A 24,227-nucleotide genomic window follows, 5' to 3' on the forward strand; every position below is an offset into this window, starting at 1 on the left:
TTGTATGGTGAAAGCATCTGCTGCAATGCGGTGTAGTATTCCTATAGTCTCTTTACTTATTTTTTTATATGCGAAGACATCTCCAGGCTCATGCATGTATATGTATTTTTTAAAATAACAAGACATTGCGATATATAGTAGCTGAGATGGAGATACGCTAAAGGGAACACATCTTGGGAGCCCGCATTAGCACATATGTACGGCATGTGGCAAGCTAATACGTGGAAATTATCCTGAAATCATTTCAGGCATAATAATAACTGAAATAAGAATTGAAAAACAATTCTAAAATCATAATAGAAATTATTTCCTTTAGAAATTGATTTTCGACACACTTTTGAATATGTACAAAAATAATGAATTCCAAAAAGATATATCAAAACAAGTAAGGGACGGCTAAGCTCAGGTGCAACCGAACATTTTATACTCTCGCAATTTATGGATATATTTTTATTAAGAAAACACACAATTTGAGCCAATTTGAAAATCCTATAATTAGGTGTATGAGAGCTAGAGGAAGTTATGACCCGATTTTAACCATGTCTGGTACAGAGACACACTATTAGAAGAAAAATATTTCCTCTGAATTAAATTAAGATACCTGAGAGATTTACCGAAATTTTCGTTGAAAAATTAGCATGGGGCACTGAATTCTTCATATTCGATATTCGCGCCTTTGAAAAGTTATAGTGCGATTTCGTCAACTTTTTCACAAGTGATGCCACAGATCATATACAATATTTGTATAAACTTTTTTTTCGCTATCTTCATTGGTTCCTTATGTATATATTATAAAGTGAAGGAATAAGATGGAGTTCATAATTGAGTTACATGGGAAGTTGTCGTGGTTGTGAACCGATTTCATCCATTTCTTTCACAAGTGTCATCAGGGTGTCAAGAAAATATTATATACCGAATTTCATTGAAATCAGTTGAGTAAGAGGGATGTGCCACGCCCATTTTTCATTTTGTAAAGAAATCTGAGTGCAGCTTCTTTCTGGTATTTATTCTGTAAAATTTAGTGTTTCTGACGTTTTTCGTTAGAGAGTTTACCCACTTTTAATAATTTTCAACCTAACCTTAGTAAGGGAGTTGGGTGTTGTTATTATACGATTTCAACTATTTTCATGGTGTGTGGTGGGCGACGTAAGAGAACCGACTGCAAAAAGTTTGGTTTATATAGCTTCATTGGTTTGCGTGATATATACAAATAACCGATTTGGGGGCGGGGCCACGCCTACTTTCCCAAAAAAATTACATCCAAATATGCCCCTTCCTAGTGCGATCCTATGTTCCAAATTTTACTTTTATAACTTTTTTTATGGCTTAGTTATTACAATTTATGTGTTTTTTCGGTTTTCACCATTTTGTGGGCGTGGCTGTGGTCCGATTTTGCCCAATTCGAAAGCAACCCTCTCACGATCCCAAGAAACATGTGTTCCAAGTTTCATTAAGATATCTCAATTTTAACTCAAGTTATCCGTTGCACGGACGGACGGACGGACAGACAGACATTCGGATTTTGACTCGTCTCGTCACCCTGATAATTTTGATATATATATCCCTATATCTAACTCGTTTAGTTTTATGACTTACAAACAACCGTTATGTGAACAAAACTATAATACTCTCTTAGCAACTTTTGTTGCGAGAGTATACAAACTAAGATTTGCTGCAATTATTAGAATCGCATTATGGATTATTTCATTATCAAACAGGTTTAACAACCAAATGAGTTTATTTTCAATAATTTCGCTTACTACTTAATGTAGATGTGGTCTTGGGTTATAAAGAGCATGCATGTTTGCGTGAGCCACTAATGTTTTCTTAAGTTCTTGGTGGACTGGCCAAAGCCGCATTAACAATTCAATAGGCGTCCACGTTCTAATCTTTAGCGCAAATAAAAAAATTGCCTCAACACGAAAGTTAACTAACGAAGCAAATACAAACATAGAATAAATATATATGTACGTGCATTTTGTTGTGTAAATGCTCTGAGCGTTAAATGCGGTAAAATAATAAAATGGAAACAGGAAGAGAATATACATATAAACTTATATGTACACATTTATATACCCAAACTACTCACATGTAGGTTACTTCCGCACAAAGGATGTGCTCGTGTCGAACTGGGTCGACCCAGACGAGTTTGGTGATTGCTTGGTATGTGGTTAGAAATTCCACAACTTTCTTCTAGCACTACTGCTTTTCTTTATACTTTTATAAATTTATGCTAATACATATACAAGTGAGAAGCATCAAGCCGGCTTTATTTACCCCAATACTTGAAAAATTATTAGGTTTTATCGGCAAGACTTAGGTGACCAATTAAAAAATCGCTGGAGAACGTGAAATTATAAATTTCCAGCTGTCCAAAAGTCCAATTATAAAAATTTTATTTATATTTATTATGATAACAGCTGACACAGCGTCGAAGTTTCTTCTGCCTTAGAGGCAATAAATGAAGAGATTTTTGATTTATCCGTTGAAAACTCTTTCGGCAATCCAAGTCACCGCAACGAAGTTTTCGGAATAACATGATTTCTAGATAATCGCGTTTAATATTTTGAGTACACTTTTGTCTAGTGCAAACCGCATTAACTTTGCTGGTACTACTTAAATCTCTATACAATTTTGAGATAACATTCTCAAGAACGTGTACTTTAAAATAAAAAAAAATATATTATTTTTCTACCGACTTCAACATATGTATATATAACCCCTTAAGCAACACCAAAAGCTCCGTCAGGATCGTGAAGGCCCACTCCGAGCCGTTCGATACCAAACGAGGTTTCAGACAGGGTGACTCACTATCATGTGACGGCTTTAACGTAATGCTCGAAATAGTGAAGGTACAATCTTCTATAAGAGTGTACAACTGCTGGCATACGCCGATGATATTGATATCATCGGAAGCAACAACCGTGCCGTTAGTTCTGCTTTCCTCAGACTAGATAAGGAAGCGAGGCGTATGGATCTGGTAGTGAACGAGGGCAAGACGAAATATCTCCTCTCATCAAACAAACAGTCAGCGTACTCGCATCTCGTCACTGTTGACAGTCATAACTTTGAAGTCTTAAATAATTTTGTCTATCTGGGAACCAGAATCAATAACACCAAAAATGTTAGCCTCAAAATCCAACACAGAATCACACTTGGCAACAGATTCTTTTGGACTTTGGACTTAGTAGGCAATGGAAAAGTAAGGGCCTCTCTCGATGAACCAAAACCGAACTCTTAAAAGTCGCTCATTATCCCGCCTTGATGTATGGTGCAGAAGCGTGGACGATGACGACATCCGATGAGACGGCACTAAGAGTTTGCGAGATAATATATGAGTTATATTACGAAATTGACATAGTTATAGTTCTTCTTCTTCTTGACTGGCGTAGACACCACTTACGCGGTTATAGCCGAGTCCACAACAGCGCGCCACGCATCTCTCCTTTTGCCAGTTTGGCGCCAATTGGTAATACCAAGTGAAGACAGGTCCTTCTCCACCTGGTCCTTCCATCGGAGTGGAGGCCTCCCTCTTCCTCGGCTTCCACCAGCGGATACTGCATCGAAAACTATTAGCTGGGGCGCTTTCGTCCATTCGAACAACATTACCTAGCCAGCGTAGCCGCTGTCTTTTTATTCGCTGGACTATGTCTATGTCGTCGAATAACACATACAGCTCATCATTCCATCTTCTGCGGTATTCGTCGTAGCCAATGTTTAAGGGACCATAAATCTTCCTCAAAACCTCTTCCTCCCTAAAACTCCTAGTGCCGTCTCATCGGATGTTGACACCGTCCACGCTTCTGCACCATAATGTAGGATGGGAATGATGAGGGACTTGTAGAGTTTAGTTATAGTTACATAGAATAAAAAGACAGCGTCTACACTGGCTAGGTCATGTCATCCGAATGGACGTGAAGGAAGGTCGCCACTTCGTTCAAAATATCAGGTAGAGAAGAACCTAACTGCACTTGGTATCACCAATTGGCACCAAACAGCCAAACGTGGTAAGGCACTTTGCTCGTGGTGGCTACAGTCTCTTGGAGAGAATCTGCTATTAACGTGTTCAATCTTTAAAAGTACTTTACATATCCTACATATGCTGGAATATAACTTTAAGACGACACCTAGAAACTTATGAAACTCTGCTCGAATTTAAAATATTTAACTTTATTTTGAAGCGTATACATATTTACTCTAAACTTTCTGCTCGTAACACGAAATCCTTATCGTCATTCCTACTTTTATACACATATTTATGCTATGTACATATGTATACACTTGCGCATAGCGAGGATACTGAATTTAAGTGGCTCTGGACGCTAACGAACGTTAAAGGGCCAAAAGCGCCGTGGGTTATGGTTAACTGGGTGTGGCTGACTTTAGATTACCTGTAGCTAACGGTGTCGTGCACTTTGAAATTTGTTTGTTTTTAATTAATTGCACGTAGAGCTGGGCTCGGTTAGTGGCTGAAGCGGGTTTCAAAGGACACTTTTTATTTTGTTTATTTATTTATTTATTTTAGAACGAGTTCTTTTCGCTTTGCGCTTTGCGTGCTAAAAAGCCATAATGCCGCTGAAAATGTCGTGATTTGAGATAAAAAAAACAAAGTGGAGGCAAAATATATGGTGCTACAAATGTTAACTGCGCGCTGGTTTGTCCTTAGCTGGGCAGGGTGGATTATAATGCACTTAGCGACTAACTAACCGCTGGACGACGGAAATTTTGAAATTTTCGGTAGTCAAAATTTAAATCGACCTATTTTCTTTAAACAACAACAGTCTTTTGATTACGCAATTTCTGGGTGCTCTCCATAAGTTATACAAAAAGGTTTTTTAGTTGAACTCTTGTGCAGTCTGAGTCAAATAATGTACTCATATATCACACCCGAGATTACACTAACTTTAAATCTCTAGTATTTTCCGGTCTAACCACAATAAAGCTGCATAATATTTTCATAAGCTTTTCTGACGGCTTTATGCAGTGTCTCTCCGCACATATAGAAACACACACACACATAAGTGAAGGCAGGCTAACCGCGCGCGAACACATTGCGAATGAATACATATGTATGTACGTGTGGTATATGAGTCCAGCTCTAGTCATGATTTATGACGAATGTGACGCGCTATGCAAAGTGACATTTATCGCTCGAAGAAAAATACTGTCTGCATCCTGCGAAATCATTTCAGTTATTTTTCGCTGAATTTTACATTTAATCTTCATTCGCAGCCAGCTGTTAACGTACGAACAATGTGCCTTCTGTTACCAGTTGGAGTGAATCATTGTTAAAAGGCCAACTCACATGAACTCCGAAATGCAGTAATGTTTCTATACATATGATATATACTATGTACTACATGTGGAATTTTATTAGATTAGCTTTAGTGTTTTAGAGGCAGTGTGTTGACAGTTTCATATTAAATGGTGCTATTAGACTCGGATTTTCAAAAAACAAAATCATTATTCATTTGGTTGAAATTTAAAACAAAAAACAAGTAAGGAAGGACTAAATTCATTGTATACTCTCGCAGTACATTTACATGTATATGGGGGCTAGTGAAAATATTGACGCGATTTTTCCAAATTTGTGGCACAATGGCACACTATTATAAGGAAAACGTCTCCACTGAATTGCTTTAGAATATCTGAGAGATTTACCGATATTTTCGGTAAAAAAAATGGACACATGCACTAAGGTCTTCATGTTCGGCATCTGGGGCCTTGAAAATTGCCTTGAAAATTTATAGTCCGATTTCGAACTTTATTGAATTTGTGAATCTCGATTTGGGTATTTCAATAAGAGCGCTACAAAAGTAGTAGTGAAAGTACATTCGATGCCATTACGTATGGAACTGGATTTCTCGAGGCGCCCAATTGACAGGGCCATTTCGTTAGATAACACGTTCACCAAACTTGGATTTCAATAAATCAATTGTGACATTCGTTGTCTGGCTTGGAACCACATATTGTCCAAGTCTATATCATTCAATTCGGGTCAAAAATATTCGGTTATCATTGAGCGGTAGCAATTCCCATTCACAGTAACCGAACAGAGCCGGTCTTGATCATCACGGAAGAAGTTCGGTCCAATGACGCCGCCGGCTCGTAAACCGCACCAAACCGTAACTTTTTCAGGATGCAATGGTGATCCATGGAGCACGAGTGGATTGCTGCCTGATAACGCATATTTTGCTTATTGAGGAAGCTATTTAGCTAGAAATGTGCCTCATCGCTGAAGATCGATGAAAATCCGGAACAATTTCAAGTTGTTGCTCAGCCCAGTTCACGAACATACGACGATTCGGGTTGTCAAGCAGCTACAGTTCTTGCGTCAGTTTGATCTTGTAAGGATGTAGGCCAAGATCTTTTTGCAAAATCAACCACAACGACGTCACAGAGTTGCCCAACGCTTGAGAACGACGTGTGAGAGATTGAGTTGGGTCTTCGTCAATTGACTTGCTAGTGGCAGCAATATTCTCGACACTACGGTTAGTTTATCTCACTGGCACGGGGACATTTTGTGATGTTCACGTGAATTCAAATTTTTCCATTAGACGCTTAATTGTTGATCTGACTGGATGATTGTGACGACCATAATTTTAATAATTTCGACTCGTTGTTGGATCGTATATCTTTTCAAGATGAAATGACAAATCTTACTGAAGAGAAATGCCAAAAGAGCGAGAAAATATATGACGTCGTTTGATGTCCCTTTCGTCCTACTTTCGTAGCGTCCTATTGAAACCCTATTTCATGTTTGGCCAATTTGGTCTCTACTACCGAAATATATTCTTGGGTACTTTTATTTTCCAATATATACATTGTGATGATGCGTGCGTTAAACCGTCAAAGTTTGCTTTGACAACGCTGCCGCGTATCGCGAACATGGCTATTGCGTATTTGCGGTAATTGTGAGAGCTATTGCTTCAAGCAAACGGAAAATGCATCATGCTGCGGTGGAATTTAAAGCCATAACTGCATTAAGAGCAAAACGCGATGAGCATCAAGGATGAGCTATATAATGAGTAGATTTGTTTTGTTGGATCGGCAAACAGTTGCGATTATAGTCAGGCTGCGTTGCAAATTCTAACGAGGTCATTGCTTAACAATGTTCTTTTGTAATGTAGTGTATTTTTTGTGAACTATTCCCACGTTCCCGCATTCCCAGCGGTAAAAATGCTGTCAACATCTTTGCTGCCTTTGCGTCTACGCAGTCTTTCCATTTCCGCATCCTGTTGCTGCGCAAGTAACGAAAAATTTAATTATTTCATTCCACGTCTTCTTGCGAGAAGCATAAATTGCAAAAGAGATGCGCTAATAGATAACTCAACGAAAAAGTGTAAAAGTGACGTCACTTTTATGCAGATTTGCTCCGTCAATATATATCTATATCTAATTATATATAAGGCTATATCTAATTATTTACTCGTAGTTATTATGTAATTAATTACAGTTATAAAGCAAAAGCCAGATTATTTATAGAGCTTGAAACGTGCTTGAATCCCTAGGACTCCATTCGAAACAAACACCATCAGAAAATTAATTCAATACGATTTGCTTTTCAAATAACTGAGCAGATTTTCGAGTATATCTCGACTTGAAATAAATCAATAACAGAAAACATTTTTGGTTTAGGCAAGAAGCATAGGATTTCTTCCTAGATCCATTATAGCGTTTTTAGACAGCCAAATTAATTGATCAATTAAAATTTTTATTGAGAAACCCTTTTTTGCCTTTTATACTGCCGGCTACTCGATAATAAGCGTTTTAATCGAGCAGAGGCCGGTTAATTCTTCACTTAGGTCCTGTCTAAAAACACTATTATCATGGTTGTAATAAATTTTTTCAACAATTGTGTTCATGAAAATACTAGGTATTAATATTTCAATCTATACTACTATTATAAAGAGAAAGGATTTGTATGTATGTTTGTAATGAATAATCTCAAAAACTACTGTGCCGGTTTCAAAAATTTCACCATTGGAAAGCTACATTTACCCAGAGTATCATAGGCTATATTCCTTGTTCGAATCTTAATTTTTTGGAAATAGTTCCCAGGTGAGGTATCAAAAAGACTCCGTGATGGAGAATTTAAATCTGAAACTGGGTTTGACAATTTTTTTTTCATAATTTTTTTTTATTTTTTTTCTGAACCATCAACATCTCAAGAATGTTGTGTTAAAGTTTTAGGTCATTCGGAGAAACACTAACGAAGTTACAGCAGGTTGAATAACGGTACCTCCAGCTACCTGCGCTGAGTGTGCAAAACTTTGAATCGATTTTCCCAAATATGTCATTTTTAAAGTCGGTGACCAGCCTACAGAAAAAGCTACTGCTTCGATCGTTTTGAAATTTTGCACAAATAATCTACATATATATAGCTCTCGAATGACGTCTATTTTTTTAATTTTTTTTAATTACTAACAATTTTACAATAACAAATAGGTCGATTTTTTCGTCTAAAATCGTCATTTTGGGTTGAAAATGGTACCAAAAATTGAAAAATTAAAAAAAACTCGACGTCAATTGAAAGATAAACTATAAACTAAAGAAAGCATTTTGATTTTTTGGTTTCGGATGATCCAGCGATGCTGTAGGCTGGTCACCGCACAAACACTTTTTTTCGAGGTGCCTGCAGAGATCGACGATAAATCCGTTATTCCTCGCCATTTTTCGATAAAACTTTTTTTAAGTATCCTTCAAATGTTGTACTTTCATATAATAATAAGTAAAATAAACCAACAGCAATAACTTTTTCTAAAAAAATTCATGAAAAAAGGCCTTTTTTCGACGAAACAAACCTTACCCCCTCCCCCCCCTTAAAGCCATGCGAAGCCGGAACGGTCCGCTAGTAATTCATAAAATTATTCTTTCATATTTTTGTTTTAAGATTTTACAAATAATAACGGAACAGAAAATTACCTTGTATTTCAAAAGCAGCAGTATTTGGATGGTAAATTTGTTAACCGCTTCAAGATATGGTGAATGGTTGCCTAAAAAAGAGGAAATATTAATATTAGTTTAAAATCAGTTTTCATTTACATTTTATCTTATTTTATAAAATAGAATAGAGGTGAAAACGTTGTAGCCTACTGAATGTATCGAGGTGGATTCAAATTAGATTATTAGATAATCTTAATGAAACTTGTTAAACATGTATATTCCTTGGCAAATTTGTGAAATCGGACCATAGCCACGCCCATTAAATGACATTAATCGAAAAGTTAGTAAGTGCTATAATGGAGTCATAAATAAAGCTATAAAAACTAAAATTGTTAAAGAGGATCACACTAGAATGAAAAACATTGAGTCCCAATTATACAACATGAAAATAGGTGAAACCGGATAATAACCACGTCCACACTCCATTCAAAGATTATGTTGAAATCTACAAAAACGAAAACTACTAACTTACAACGGAAAATTCTATTTAGTATAAAACCTGAAAAATGGGTGTGACGTCGTCCACTTTTGTTTCAGTAATCATATCTCAAAAACGACTTGACGAATTTCAATGAAATAAGGTACATATTATGTCTTGAATACCTTGATGTTATACGTAAAAAATGGAAGAAATTGGTTCACAACCACGCCTAAATCACATATAATTAAATTTTATGGGAATGAAATCCGGCAAAAATACTGCAATAGCGGTTTGGCATCGCTCATTTAATAATTGTCGAAATCGGAATAGAACATTGTAAGGCTGCAGTTATCGAACATATAGACCGCAGAGCCTGTGGGCCAAGAAAATATCGGTAAATCTGTCAGTTATTATATTGTTGGCGAGAATTGGTAAAATCGGACATTTTGGTAGTTTAAGGATTCATCGCGTACAAACAATCTAACACAAAACTTATATTTGCTTGAAACACCAAAATCTACAAATCACGTGGAAAAACAAACAGACCAGGAACACTGCAAAACAATGAACATTTCGAAAAAAAAATGCTGACCACACCAATGTCAATGACAGTGGCAGGAGAAAAATCTGCGGTCTAAAAATGCCGACGCATAATTAGGTGGAAAGTGTGAGGCAAAGCGTTGCTCCACCCACTTAAATAAAGCCGCTTAACGGCCAACAAAAACATATGGACATTGAATGAGGCAGCAATGAAACTGCTATTCATCGTATGGGAAATATTGTAATTACACACATATCTAAGAAAGTCAAAGGAGGTGGCTGTAGTAAGAATCATACTGGATAGCTTAGTTGTGGGTGTTTGCCCATAGGGACCATTGATTTTGTGCTTACTATTTTCGTGATATTATAAAAATGATTGTATTTAGGTGTGGGGAAATATTGTTTGCTGAGTATATCATTCTAGTAAAGCGGTAATTTTGGTTTTTAACTTAAACCGCGAAAAGGCACTTCTAATTTTAATTGACTGTCGAAGGTGTTTGAAATTATAATTGATTTTTAATTAACATAAACTAACTTATATATGGAATGAAACTGAGCCCTCCTTATTTTCGACATTTTTAGAAATGAGCTGTAAAATATGGGTATCCACCTCGGCCTAGGATATTTGTTGCTAAGCCTATTTTTTTATTTTTTCCAACTTGTACTAGTGTAGAAGTTACTGAAAGCAAATATTTGCACATATATATTAGTAAAAGACGCATATTCCGTTCACCCTTATTCTTATATATACATACATATCTATATATATCTATATATATAGATATATATATATAATTAACGAACAGATGTTTTTATGAGCTTCAGTTCCCATTGCAAATTAGCAACCTGTAAATATTAAAATGGTTCGATATAAAGGATGTTCATGCCAGAAATAAGCTCCTTAATGTCTTCTATCAAAAAATACCCTTTTCAATGTTAGTCGGTACCGGGATCTGAAACGAATTGTGTGTACCTGTAACTATAACACGGCCGTCGACAATAGCGGGTCTTATCGAATACTATTAAATGTGTGTAAGTGCTCAAACAATGATCATTAGATAAATCAAATTCAGTTATTTAAAATATCCAAAGACTCAAATAAAATTTTATGAGCGAAGCTTTTTGGTGAAGTGTAATCTAAACTCCACTCCTAATATGAGTATAAACACTATCATCAGTCTAATTTACTTAGCCTCAATAAGATATCTTACTTAAAGATCGGGTCAACAGAATAAACGGAAGTCGTCTTATGTGGAGCATTTTCACTATTTTCTGTGAAAACTGTGAAACTCTGTATAGTTATAAGGTTGCTAAACTATTTAGAAACTAGGGATCGTGTATTAAACAAAAAATATTGTCTCATTGAAAATTAACTACTAAATCACTAAGAAAATAACGTCACACTTAAAACTAAAAGAGTTAGATATAGAATTATATATACCAAAGGGCGAAAAGTAGATTTGAAATCCGGAAATCTTAAATTTCATGGTAAAGAGGGCACATTAAAAGGGTGTGGCTACGCCTACTTATGAGTCAAAAATCATATATCAGAAACTACTCGACCGATTGCAATGAAATTCAGTATATAACACTTTCTTGACACCCTCATGACACGGGTGGAATATGGGTGAAATCGATTCACAACTACGCCTACTTCCCATTTACCACAATTTTTAAGTCCATTTGATTCGTTCACTTTACAATAGCTGTCATCGATTGGCTAACTGCTATAGACAAGCCAATCGAACAAACTTTCCAAATTTCCATACAAACTGGCAGCACTGAAATCGAATTGTATATACTTGGTCGCTCTGAACTCTTCAACCACCGTCTATGTCTAACGTTTTCTGCAACAAATTTAAGTTTTATTAAAGTTTTTTATTCAATAAATTCAATACAAAAAAAACTGACGATTTATCTTCGCCTGCCCCTTTCAATTTCAAATTTGTGTATAACAATTTTTATTATTTTGACAGTAATTTGTTCTTTGAGCCGTTCACAATAGTAAAATGGCTCTAAAATGAGTAAATCAAAACTTCGTAGCATTCAGCAAGCGACTATTGAAATTTTAATGAGGTATTCGCATACTCTCCAGCACGAATTCAACAAGATATCTTTGTTGTTGGTTTCACATGTAAAATTCTTGACAGCGCCCAAAGATAGCGAGAAGAGAAGTGACCAATCGATGGCAGCTAATATATAAGTTAAGCACTAGGGAAGATATCGGAACAAAACTTTTCACAAATACTGCATTTCTAGTGTAGTGTACAAAAATCACTGAAATCTGACTTTAATTTTTCGAGGCCCCAGATACCGAACAAGAGAACCTCGAAGTTTGCAACTAATTGTTTATTGAAACTAACGGTAAATATCTCAGATATTCTAAAGGAATTCAAAGGACACGTGTTCCTTCCAACAGTGTGCGTCTGTGCTAAAAATCGGCAGAATCAGGTCAATATTCGGATTTTCAAACTTCGACTGAATTTTATATCGTATGTGTCGGTTAATATGAGAGATTGCTTAACAAAATTAAGTGAACGTATATTCTTGGATGTAATGTAGCTTGGTGGCAAAAATTGTTGAAATCGCTTCAAGAATTACACCAGACCACATTCATTATATATGTATAACAATTTTTGTTTTCTAAAGGACTTTGTGCCGAATATTTGGTCAAATTGTGTTATTTTAATAAGAATAATGCATCCTTACTTGTTATTATTATAAATAGGTAGGTATATACAATTATCGCCAATTTCATTTTATTTTTGTATAAACTTTGTTTTGACATTTGTATTGAGTGTATTGAGTTAAAAGTTGCATTGTTTCCACAATTTTCTAATTGGAGATAACCTTTATGCCGTAAGCGTGTAAATATGTCTCACTGGTGTAGCCAAAATCAAAATCAAACTATTGAATAAACCGGCAAACATATTCATAAATGATATGAACGCTTATATAGAGATGTGTGTATATATGTATGTATGTATGTATATATGTATTTATGTACAATAAATAGCAAACATCGGCATGGAAGTTAGCGAAATCAAGAGCATTGGTTTAAATATGAAGCAGCGAGCAGAAAACCAAAGCGATAAGCATTAATTCATATATGTCGGTCCGACATACAACACATGCCCACCTATGGCATATATGTACATATGTATATAAGTGATGTAAGTGTAGTGTGTGTATATTCTAATGTGAAGAATAGAGTTATAGAAGGCAAGTACAAAAATAAGAATGGGCACTGCAAAGAAAAAATCAAGTGAGAGATCAGCAGCACACCACGACCGTTGTCTGTGAAATTCGTAAGTACACATAAGGATGTGTGTATGTACATATATATCTACCATAACTACATATATCTGAATAAATTTCGGTATATACTTGTAGTTTTTTGTTTAAACAATTGTACGCCTAACTACAAACACATGGAAATATTCCTCTGGATACATACATACATATGTACATATCTTATTACATACATACATACATATGTATGCTTACATACATAGATTCATACATATGCTTTCTTATATTGTAGTTAGACACACTTGAGTACATAAATATGTATTTGTATCTGTATCTGGTTGAAGATTCTGTGTCTTTATACAATACCGAAATTGCTATTTTCGTAAAAATTACGTCAGAACTCGACCGGGAAGCACTTATTGTATACGTAAACAATTTTTGCGAAGTCAAGAATTATGCGCATTTCATTTGCAAATTTTAAGATACGTTTCACACATTCAGCCAGACAAATGATCGTAAGATAGGTAGTGCAAAGAGTGCTAAACAATCCACCCGCACCTTATCTTAGCCGGTCTTATGTATGGGTGTTACACATATGTATGCATACATTGTACATATATTTAGATACCATATATTTTAATAGATGTTCCATATTTAAAAGCGAAATTGCTGTTTTTAGAATTTCTCTACTTTCTTTGCAGTTATTTAGTATGGCAATAACCTGTGATTGAGTTTATATACATACATACAATATATGAAAGTATACAAAAGTAAAGTGGTTGAGTTTGGTATGAATTCTCGGAAAACCATACAAGATTTGTAGAAATTCTAAAACAATAAAGATAACGATTGTGTTAAAGATTTATACTGCTAAATGTATTGCTTAGGTTTCGATAAAGATATCTTAATAATATTTAGTACAAATAAGCTAAATAATATGGATATCATTAAGGAGTTATATACAGTTAGGATTTTCAAAAAGTCGAAGATATATATATATATATATATATATATAAAATTTCAAGTCGAACCGACCAATATTTTCAAAGTTATAGACGCATTAGTGAAGGCGCGCCGACTACATGTAAAGTGCTTTCAAAGCTTTAAAATCGTTTTTCTCGAAACGGTGTTTTCAAAGTCAGTGAGCAAGAAAGTCTCAGAAACGGCTGAACCGATCGGTCTGAAATTTTTACACAAGCTGCTTAACTATATTTTTTAGTAATTAATCGAAGGATTTCCCCATCAGATTATTTTTATAAACAATGAAAGACCCGAATTTTGGTCGAAAATCGAACTTTTTGCTTTGAGTAGCCGCCATTTTGTCTAAAAAATTATTTGTTTACTAATTCCTTCGATCAATCACTAGATTATTATATTAATGAAATTTATTTGGTTTTTGCATTTTAGATGATCCAGTCCAGAGATATCGTGCTCACCGCAAGAGGCCTCTTATTTTTTTACTAATTCCTTCGATCAATCACTAGATTATTATATTAATGAAATTTATTTGGTTTTTGCATTTTAGATGATCCAGTCCAGAGATATCGTGCTCACCGCAAGAGGCCTCTTTTTTGCGGACCTCTGCAAAATTGGCAATATCAACGTTCCCGATAATTATTTTGGCAATAAAAATATGTGAATATAGTTTAAGGTTGTCATAACATACCTGCCAAGTTTCAAATCAATAAACCAAATGGTTTGCTTAGAAAAAATTCTTGAAAAATGCCTTATTTCGACCTCCTAACTGTATATAACCCCTAATAGCTAGCATCAAGCAATGTGTGAACCCGCTCACACTTAAGTGGTTATATGGATTTCGTGGATTGAAAAAAAAAAAACGATTATTTTGTTTTTTTTTTTGGCTTATTAATTTCTACAACATCTCAAGAATATTATCCTAAATTAATAATAATAGTTTCAGAGATAAAGCCTTTAGAAGGTGTGCGCTCCAAGTCAGGTATCATTGTTACTCAAAACTATAAACGCATTTTTCGCGGAATCGCGTTTTCAAAGTCGGTTGTCAAATTTTTTCGAAAACTACTCAACCGATATTTGTGAAATTTTGCACAGGTATTCGAGATACATATTACTCGTACTTGAACGAAGGATTTTTTTTTTGTAATTACAACTAATTAAAAAAAGAAAAACAAAATGTCAAGCAAATTTACCGAAATTTTTATTTTTTTTTTTGGAAAAATGTCTGCCAAAATTCCAATTTTTTTTTGTCATTCCTTCGTTCAAGCACGAGTTTATGGTCTTACCTAAAACACTTATTTTTGTTTTTTTTTTTTGGATGATCCTGTTAAGAGTTATGCTGACAATTTCAGATATTATTCTTTAAATATGAATCCATAAGGCAGAAAAAAGTATAAAATTAAATAAATAATTTTATACATAGAAAAAAATATTGAAAATAGGATTTTTTACCCGACAAATCCCATATAACCCCTTAATGTACTATAATGTACTACCCCATATAACCCCTTAATGTACTATTGATACTCAGTTCATACGACTTGAAGAGGTTAGGTGGGTTTCAGCGGCTGAAAACAATGGTATTTTTAAAACTTTTTTTTTTAATATACTATGTATAGCATCATATATTTCATTTAAGCAATTCATCATATCAAATATACGTATTTAAAAGGTATTCTGTGATATTTTTATTTACAAATTCCGAAAAATCAACTGTTTGTAAGTCATATCCAATGCCGAGTCCAAAAAAAGCACTTGCCGTGGACAGCATAACTCAATATTGGTTCATCCAAAATTAATAAACCAAAAAATTTCGATAGTGCTTGGATAAATCTAGTCAATGAACGAAGCAAAAACAAAGATATGAAAAATTGCATTTTTGACAGATTTTTAACAAAGAAAAACTCAATATTTTTGGTAAATTTTCGCCATATATTAGCTCGAAAAAGTAGTTGTAATAAAAATTTAAAAAATTCTAATTTCTCCTTCGTTCATTAACTATATAATGTTATTCCAAAGATATGTGCAAAATTTAAAAAAAAATCGCTTCATAACTTTTCGAGATATCGTGTCCACCAACTTAAAAAGTCGAGTTTTAAGATAAACGCTTTCAAACCTTTACATTCAAACTGACTCTTTAAATCCAAACTAATCAACAGACCATACAAACTGGCCCAGTATAGAATCGTTGCACGACAGTCTTCAGTCTGCGGCGCAGTCAGAATAGGACCTGATGCATGTAGGATAAAATGGTATACCAAACTTAACCAGCTAATTCAAGGCGAAAACGTGTTGCGATTTATTAAAACACAATGAATAAGATAGCTAGGACATACATATTACAAGAAATGAGGTTTCAATAGCCCAAAAGAAGGTAATGGATATGAGAGCCATCATCGGTAAAGCAAAAGGGAGGCCAAGATCAAGATGGAAGAACGAATTAAACGACGATTTGAAGTAGCTCCGACTGTAAAATTTGGAAGAGACCGCAAAAGACAGAGTAGCTTCGATGCTGTAACGAGCTGTACAGCCAAACGATGGTGAAAAGGAAATATCTTCTGGAACTGATGAATCCTTTTCAACATAAAGTTGATCTAGCACACGTTTTTGAGATAATTTTACTTAATGTTTTTGAGATAATTTTACTATGAATTTGGGCGTAAAAATCAGAAATCTAATTGAATGAAAAAAAAATAAAAAAAAAAAAAAAAAAAAAAAAATAAAAATATTTCATCAAATCTTTTTTTTTCACTAAAAACTCAATTTCTTTTCATTAACAGAATTGAAAATTAAAAATAAAAAACTACCAAATCTCATTCAAAATGTTTCCGAATAAAAAAGCACACGAATGTCGTCGTATAAATAAATCATCTGTAGTTTAATTTAATATTTGTGTTTTTTGCCTGACAGAGATAAAAGAAAATCTACAAAAATAACGCTGTAAAGGATTGCTAGTATACATAACATATACATATGTATGTATGTATGGGTGTAAGTCCCCTACTCCAGCGTACCGTGGTTTATTATTTGCATTGCCAGTAGCCATTGTTGTTGCCGTTGTCATGGTAATAAATTTTAAAATGGCAATCGCAATAGCGCTCATAGCGCAATGAGCCAATAGTGGTGCCATCGTTGTAGGTGCCGGCACTTTAGCGCCTGATATTTGCGCCTGATTAAAGTTAAACAAAAATGTTCAAAGTGGTTAGGACAAGAACAAGTGCCCATTGGGAATGTGTAGGTGTATATATGTATTTATGGCAATTTTTTTTTATATTTAAAGTTGTATGGATATTAGATATTAGGTTCAAAACTTTAAAGTCCGCTGACGTACATATTTATAGCTGGAATTAATTTCAAGAAGTTCATTATAAAGTAGTGAGATTTGTTCTGTGGCAGGTAAAGCATATTTTATTATTTATTATTATAAATTGTATCGTGCTGGATTCAACGATTTTATACATTATTTTTTAAATTTCTATAATTCAGATTTACACGTTTTTGGAATATTTTCTGGAAGTCGTAATGCAACGCTTTCAATTTGACAAATCCTTTCTGAATCTATATATTCCTCAGATTTACTTTTGCGATAGGTAGCAACATTTTTCGATACCGTCTAAGGATATACAGTAGGGTGTCCTGTACTTATTACTTCATAAAACTAAAAGTAATAAATATAAATGAAAAATATTTTAGCTTTTAAATGTTTGGATACTAATTGTTCCACTTTGTAGGTAGGACTGTCTGTCGAAAGTAAGATAACAGAAAATAATTAAGATATTTTTGTATAGATAGAGAGAACCACACTTAGTATCGGTCTCAATCAGATCGAATATTGGTAGTTAACCCTTATGAGAAGGATGTAACAATGACGAACCACACAAACAAACTTGTGGGAACTTTGGCTATGATTTAAAAATAGGTGTTAAAAATATGAAATAATCCTAAAAATCATATATATAAATTGAGTACATGCCAGTTGATTACATTTAGTTAATGTCTTCCGGTTTTTTTGCGGTCTTATATTTATATTATGTATACAGTAACAATTTAGTTAACAAACGCAAAGACAATTTTTCAATTTCATTTAGTACTTTTACCTTTAAGAAGTACAAACATATACTCATTTTTGCACCCTGATGTGGGAATAAATTGGTGGTAAACATTTCAGTTTAATAGCCTTTCCGCACAGCCAAACTAATTTAATAGTGTTTTTACATAGCCAAATTAATTGATCAATCAAAATTTTTATTGCGAAACCCTTTTTTGCCCTTCGCACTACCGACTACTCGATAACCGATAATCTGTTATACATTTTTGTTTTTGCTTTTCATAAGAAGTTGGTAAATTTCATCAGCTGATTGCTATTTTTAGTAGCTACATCTACCGTCGAGTAGAATTAACGTTATATAATTACAAATACGGTTTTTGTCGCAGAGCTGCATTTCATTTTCAAGTCGATTAAAATTCAATTAAAAATTAATGTAGTATTATGCCAGTTTATTGATCAATTAGCTCCTGTGTAAAAAGGATAATAATACATTACGATTATAATTGACATATCAGTTTTCACCTTTCACGGCCATTTAGCGACTCGATTAACGAAAAGCTATTAAACATTTTTATTGTTGCTCTACATAAGAAGTTGGTAAGCTCCATCAGCTGATTACTATTTTATCAATATATATATATTTAATCACAACCAAATTTCCAGTGTGTACATTGCTCAACTCAATTTGTATTCAATTAAAAATTAATGTAGTAAAATAAGATTTTTCTTTTATATGGTAAACTGGTCTAAATCAGCGCTTTAATCGAGTAAAGGCCGCTTAAATGCTCGATTAATTACTGGGCGAAAAGGCTAATAGGATTTCCATTCGGAAAATTTTGTATGGGATCAAAGGGTACTATATATCAAATGATGCTAGGTTATAAATTTAGTTGGTTATATTCAATAATTCTAAAATCACAAATTAAACTAGTAAGTCAATTATGCCAAGTATTTATATATTATATATTTAATTTTTAAGGATAACAACAATATACAAGTTAAAAAAATTACTTATTAAAAGGAAGAAAAAGTTGTATTACAATCTTGATGGAAAAGTAAAATGTTTAAATAGAAATGGTTCCAGTTCAACAATTGAATGCTTGTTAAAATAGTTCCGGGTTCGGAACAAACAGTTATGTGAAGTTTGAATTACGTAACCGCTATAAAATCGGCTCTTGTCATACAGATTAATACATAAATTTATTAAATTCAAGAAGTTGGGATTGTGGTATCCTTTTGGTAATTACCTTAAGGAGGTATTCTGGTCTAGGATTTTGAAAAAAATCGATTTTTTTTCGTATATTTTGAAAGTTTAGACTCTCAAAAATATGACCTTGGCAAGATTTTTCAAAATTCGACTTATTTTCGGACATACAGCTGATTTTGTGACGTGGCATCCGTTTCACTAGAATTGTCTCCTAAACTTTTTCTCGCGTTTTTCTCGAAACTACTTTTTTTGAGGTGTTTGACATGATATCTCAAGTTCTACTGAACCGATTCCTTTGAAATTTGGTATATATCTTCTTTATTACAATGCTCTATCGTGTCTGCCTTGGATTTCCAAAAATGTTTGATTTTGAAATTTTGATTTGAAGTATTTTTAAAAAATTCGAAAAGGTCGAAAAAATCGGGTAAACAAATTTTTTTTCAAGTCGACGCCATTTTTTTTTTTTTTTTTTTTTTGAAAATGGTCAACCCGATAACGACATCCGTACTAATGAAGAATCTTCTTGTGTTTTGTGTTTTAGATCTCTACAGGGGTGGAAATCAGGACGCACCGTTTTTTTTGGAGCCCCCACTCCACCGGCTCGTATCTCGACGAATTTTGTTTTTTTTTTGCAATTTTTTTTTTATATTATTCAAATATCAATAAAAAACATATAAAAAGTGGATAGTAAAAATGTTTTTAATTTTTTTATCTTAGTTAAAAAAATGCCTAAAATGCATGCGTCTAGACCAGAAATGCTTTCCCTTAAAGGAAAAATAATATTATTTTTAAAGTATAATGAACGACGATTTATGGTAGAAAATAACTAGAAAAAAATGTTAACTTCGGCTGTACCGAAGCTAATATAACCTTCACAGGTGCATTTCTTTTAGTAACTATGCGTTTAGACAAATCTAAAGACGTAAGAAAAAGTAAGTAGAAAAAAAGAAAACGTTTTACTAATTCTTTTTAGCCGCGTTGTTTGCTAGAAACATTAAGGTTATATAGTTAACCGATCTGAACAATTTCTTCGGAGATTTTATTATTACCTTAAGCAGTAAGCCATGTCAAATTTCGTGAAGAGACCACGTCAAATGTGAAAATTTTCCATACAAACCCTTGATTCCGATCGTTCAGTTTGTATGGCAGCTATATGCTATAGTGAACTCACACCAAATTTCGTGAAGATATGTAGTAAAATGCGGAAGTTTTCCATACAAGCCCTTGATTCCGATCGTTCAGTTTGTATGGCAGCTATATGATATAGTGGTCCAATATCGGCAGTTCCGACAAATGAGCAGCTTCTTGAAGAGAAAATAACATCTGCAAAATTTTAAAACGATATCTTAAAAACTGAAGGACTAGTTCGTATATATATTCAGACAGACAGACGGACATGGCTAAATCGACTCAATTCAATATAGTGATAATTTATATATATACTTTATAGGGCCTCCGACGCTTCCTTCTGGGTGTTACAAACTTCGTGACAAACTTAATATAACCTGTTCAGGGTATAAAAACATTTCCGAATCTTTGATAATATTGTATAGTTTGTAAAATAGCGGTTCGATTGTTCTGAACAACTGAATTCTAATACAAATTGTCGAACTCTACAAACAATACTTGAGATATTCTTGTGAGCTGTACCAACATTCAGCACAACATAACTGTTTCTTCTGATTCAACAAATTTGCTCCAAAGAGTTAGCTAAAATTAATTGATCCAAATATTCATTTGTAAAAAAAATTCACAAAAAATCGAGAAAATAAAATAATCAATAGGTATGTAGTGCGTCAGTATCTAAGCAATATGTTCTATATTCTATATTCAGAACATAGCTATGTATGTACGTAGTGCAGATTGTAGTACATATACCATATGGGCTAAAGTAAACGTAATTTCAAACAGATTCCAAATAAAAAAAAACGCTCTAGGATGTACAATGTTTGGCGTTATTGTTGTGATCTTTGCACTGTGCTACATATAATACAAAAATCAAAAAATATACATATATACAAATACAGACGTACATACCAATCTTTTGAATACTGCATGTATAGACTATATAAGGAAGTTTGCTTAGATTTGCATTAGAATTCGACGTATGGGCAGAACTTAATTTAATGAAAGTCTGTACGCTGTGTTTGATTTACAAATTTCCTCTTCTACTAGTCCCTTTCTTCTGCCTTCAACTTAGTAATTTCATTACTCTGCGTGTATTTGTTTTTTGTTGTTGTTTTTTTGTTTGCTAAATTGCGTTTTCAACATTATTACCGTAGTCTTTTATAATTGCTGTCTAGCTGCGCTGCGTTGTCGATCTGCGACGGTGCACTAGTTAGTAGTTGTACAATGACGACAGACGGGCGTATACGCGACACTACACTTACGCGAATGAACTTAGCACAGCGGAGGTTAAATGGAAATCACTTCAACTATACATATACATATTAGGTTTGTTTGTTTGTATGCGTATATATGTGTGTGGTTCATATGTACATATATGTGCGATCACTTATATGGGTTACCTGGCGCTATGTTGAAGATCAGCTCATTTTGATTACAGTATGTTTTTGAAATGTATGTGTATGCATTGACATATTGACTTGTTTATATATGCACATACATTTGATTTTGTTGTCGATTAGCGTCTTGGATAGATAGTCTACTGCATTTGCTGTCTGTGTCTGGTACGCGCACATTTTTTTTTTCATTTTTGGAGCAAAATTTTTATTTTTTTTTTTAATTTTTTAGTAATTTTCAAACGTGTTTTTAAAACCTTTTCACACTTTGTATTTTGTTAAGTGATAGCAGAGAGTCAGTTGTTGCTAGAGTGTAAACATGCAGTCTATAACTGTTGTGTTCATATAATGCGACAGCTTTTCTTGTCAATATTGCGCTACGTGTGTGAATCTTGTCTCTTTTGTTGTCTCTTTGGTTTGTGTTGCTACATTTATACTTGTCTAGCGGGATTTGCGGAATTTACGTGTGTGTACCGTTACGTGTATTTACGAAAACTATGTCGCAATAACAGCGGAATGCGAATAGTGACGACCGAGAAAGCTGAAAACTGCAAGATCATCGCAGTATATGGCAGAGTCAACACCAGCGTATTTGCCTATGTGAGTGTGTATGTATGTATGTATGTGTGTGTGTGTGTGTGTGTGAAAAATTGACGAAAGCAAAGTTCACACAAAACGAGTGCTAAAACACGATTTTGAGGCAATCAAGTTTACGGTTTACTAACTACGGTACGGTACACAAACCGTTGCCACATCTGCAGCGTTAGACAGTCGTTACGCGAATGAGTGGCCCGTCGTCGAGCAACGGTTTGTGCACCGTATATGCGAATCCGAAAAATTAAACGCCTGTATACGAGCTACGAGACGAGGCAAACTTGCGCTCAGTATGTATCAAGACAATTTCGTTTGTGGAGCTGAAATCTCTATTTCGTGGAGCGCCGTGAGCGCACGAATTGAAAATGGAAATGAAAAAAAAAAAATACACATTTCAAATATTACCTTCAATGGCATGCGCAGAGGTTTGGGTGGGAAGTAGGCGTCGCGGAGTCGACCGAAACCAAATAGTTACACACCATAACGTGGATACAACAACAAGCAAGCAAGCAGTGTATTCGTAAAAGCTATGTATGTATGTATGTAAGTGCTGCTGCCGTTGTGTATTTACTTAAAGGTATTTTGCAAGAGCTTCTTACTGAGTCGCGCTCCTCATATGGCAATACGTACGAGTTTCGTTAGCGTTGTAGCGAAGAGCGCGTGTAGGTCGTTTAAAGGCCGTTTACCAAGCAAACGAAACTCGCTTCAATACGCCCATATTTTATGTGCGACTGTATGTGTGCTTCATATATGTAACTGAGTAGTTAAAATAACTTGTATGCGGAGATCTTCACATTGCACTCAAAAACAAAAAAAACAAAAAACAACAACAACTAGACATCAATAAATAAAAGCATATTTATTTGCTCCACTATAGTTTAGCGCACCTTCTCTTTGCGCTCTCTTGCTTGCTTCATGTATGTACTAATTCCATGAGTATGCTGCTGCCATTCCATTTGGCAATACAGTTATACTGGAATTTGTGCTCTTTAGCTGGCATAGAAAGCTCGACCGCCGCTCTCCGCAAATACTTGTCGTTTCCATATGTGCACACAGTGAGTACCGCAAATCAAAGTCGAGGTCGTTGTACGACTGATGAAATGATAGGTATGGTATGCTGCTGCTGCTGCTGCTGCTGCTTACACCGGCGCTAACACTGTTGTTGTCGTTGATCTCTCCCTCTGCTGCACCGTTAGTGCAGTGCAGTGCAGTGCAGTAACTGTCATGCGGTGACGATACCGTTGTCATTCTAATATAGAATTGCAATTTACAATGAATTCTCAATGCTGTTGTTGTTGTTGTTGGTGTTGGGGTTGTGTTGATGCTGCAAGTGCAGCGCATTGCCGCTTACCATACATCCGTCAAACCGGACGAATTCTTTTAGCGTTGATAGCGTCTAGATACCAAGCAGTTGTTTTAATATAACTATTTTATAGTCTAAATTTGTGCTTTCCTTTGCATTCTTAAGCATTTCTACTAATCGTTTTTCGTGCTCAACATAATTAATTTGTAGCTACATCTTAAGTGTGTTCCAGACCTTTTAAGCATTCCAAAGACTTCATGGACCGACTCATATAATATTTAACGAACAATGTAAGACTACCTTTTTGTACGAAAATTTTGTGAGATTCTACGCCGTCAAAATTAATGCATTTGCTGTAACGGTTCTCCAATATTTATATACCGCTACGTTAGTGTGAAGATTCGAAGCTTTCAAAATAG

At 34.5% G+C, this 24,227-nt stretch overlaps 1 long non-coding RNA gene across 1 annotated transcript in view; it reads right to left on the reverse strand.

The window, feature by feature from the left end:
* LOC128922832 (uncharacterized) overlaps positions 1 to 22,741 on the reverse strand; it is a 62,373-nt gene extending 39,632 nt beyond the window's left edge. Inside the window, exons 1-2 of the long non-coding RNA XR_008472019.1 lie at positions 21,427 to 22,741; positions 8,926 to 8,996 (exon numbers count right to left, since the gene is read on the reverse strand). This is a non-coding gene — a long non-coding RNA (uncharacterized LOC128922832). The remainder of the gene's footprint in view (positions 1 to 8,925; positions 8,997 to 21,426) is intronic.
* Positions 22,742 to 24,227: the final 1,486 nt, after the last annotated feature.

Source organism: Zeugodacus cucurbitae, chromosome 6 (assembly GCF_028554725.1).
Source record: "Zeugodacus cucurbitae isolate PBARC_wt_2022May chromosome 6, idZeuCucr1.2, whole genome shotgun sequence".
NCBI lineage: Eukaryota > Metazoa > Arthropoda > Insecta > Diptera > Tephritidae > Zeugodacus > Zeugodacus cucurbitae.